Source organism: Colobus angolensis, unplaced genomic scaffold (assembly GCF_000951035.1).
Source record: "Colobus angolensis palliatus isolate OR3802 unplaced genomic scaffold, Cang.pa_1.0 Scaffold70, whole genome shotgun sequence".
Classification (NCBI taxonomy): domain Eukaryota; kingdom Metazoa; phylum Chordata; class Mammalia; order Primates; family Cercopithecidae; genus Colobus; species Colobus angolensis.
In genome coordinates this window covers 1,493,848-1,495,878 of record NW_012120710.1, presented here as the reverse complement: position 1 = coordinate 1,495,878, position 2,031 = coordinate 1,493,848, and the positions used below count along the sequence as shown (strand labels likewise).

At 46.5% G+C, this 2,031-nt stretch overlaps 1 protein-coding gene across 3 annotated transcripts in view; it reads right to left on the bottom strand.

The window, feature by feature from the left end:
* MUC7 (mucin 7, secreted) overlaps positions 1-2,031 on the bottom strand; it is a 28,224-nt gene that overhangs the window by 15,905 nt on the left and 10,288 nt on the right. The gene's annotated exons all lie outside the window — the stretch shown is intronic.

Below are 2,031 nucleotides of genomic sequence, written 5' to 3'. Positions count from 1 at the left end.
CTGCCCTTAAGATTTTTTCCTTCATTTCAACTTTGGTGAATCTGGCAATTATGTGTCTTGGAGTTGCCCTTCTGGAGGAGTATCTTTGTGGCGTTTTCTTCATGAATCTTTTCAGGACTTAGTGAGGGGAGAAAATAGATCTTAAAAAGTAGCTCCTGGAGTCGCTTTCAAGATGGCCAAATAGGAACAGCTCTGGTCTACCGGTCCCAGTGAGATCAATGCAGAAGATGGGTGTTTTCTGCATTTCCAACTGAGGTAACTGACTCATCTCATTGGGACTGCTTGGACAGTGGGTGCAGCCCACAGAGGGTGAGCCAAAGCAGGGCGGGGCATCGCCTCACCCGGGAAGCACAAGGGGTTGGGGTATTTCCCTTTCCCAGCCAAGGGAAACTGTTAGTGACTGTACCTGGAAAATGGTACACTTCTGCCTAAATACTGCACTTTTCCCATGGTCTTCACAACTGGCAGACCAGATTCCCTCCTGTGACTGGCTTGGCGGGTCCCACTCCCATGGAGACTTGCTTGCTGGTAGCACAGTGGTCTGAGATTGATCTGGGACGCTGAGCTTGGTGGGTGGAGAGGCGTCTGCCATTGCTGAGGCTTGAATAGGTGGTTCTATGTACAGTGTAAACAAAGTGGCAGGGAAGCTTGAACAGGGTGGAGCCCACTGCAGCTCAGCAAGGCCTACTTCCTCTCTAGATTCCACCTCTGGAGGCAGGGCATATCTGAACAAAAGACAGCAGACAGCTTCTGCAGACTTAAACGTCCCTGCCTGACAGCTCTGAGGAGAGCAGTGGTTCTCCTAGCACTGTGTTCAAGCTCAGATAACAGACAGACTGCCTCCTCAAGTGGGTCCCTGACCCCCACGTAGCCTGACTGGGAGACACCTCCCAGTAGGGGCTGATAGACACCTCATATAGGCAGGTGCCCCTCTGGGATGAAGCCTCCAGAGAAAGGATCAGGCAACAATATTTGCTGTTCTGCAGCCTCTGCTGGTGATACCCAGGCAAACTGAGTCTGGAGTAGACCTCCAGTAAACTCCAACAGACCTGCAGCTGAGGGGCCTGTCTGTTAGAAGGAAAACTAACAAACAGAAAGGAACACCATCAACATCAACAAAAAGGACATCCACACCAAAACCCCATCAAACATCTTTGATGTCACCAACATCAAAGACCAAAGGTAGATGAAACCACAAAGATGGGGAGAAACCAGAGCAGAAAGGCTGAAAATTCCAAAAACCAGAATGCCTCTTCTCCTCCAAAGGAACACAACTCCTTGCCAGCAAGGGAGCAAAACTGGATGGGGAATGAGTTTGATGAGCTGACAGAAGTAGGCTTCAGAAGGTCGGTAATAACAAACTTCTCTGAGCTAAGAAGCATGTTCTAACCAATCGCAAGGAAGCTAAAAACCTTGAAAAAAGTTTAGACAAATGGCTAACTAGAATAATCAGTGTAGAGAAGAGCTTAAATGACCTGGTGGAGTTGAAAACCACAGCACGAAAACTTTGTGAAGCATACACAAACGTCAATAGCCGATTAGATCAAGTGGAAGAAAGGATATCAGTGATTGAAGATCAAATTAATGAAATAAAGCAAGAAAACAAGATTAGGGAAAAGAGTGCAAAACGAACAAAGCCTCCAAGAAATAAGGGACTATATGAAAAGACCAAATCTATGTTTGATTGGTGTACCTGAAAGTGATGGGGAGAATGCAACCACATTGGAAAACGCTCTGCAGGATATTATCCAGGAGAACTTCCCCAAACTAGCAAGGCAGGCCAACATTCAAATTCAGGAAATGCAGAGAATACCACAAAGATACTCCTTGAAAAGAGCAACCCCAAGACACGTAATTGTCAGATTCACCAAGGTGGAAATAAAGGAAAAAATGTTAAGGGCATCCAGACAGAAAGGTCGGGTTACCCACAAAGGGAAGCCCATAAGACTAACAGTGATCTCTTGGCAGAAACCCTACAAGCCAGAAGAGAGTGGGGGCCAATATTCAACATTCTTAAAGAAAAGAATTTTC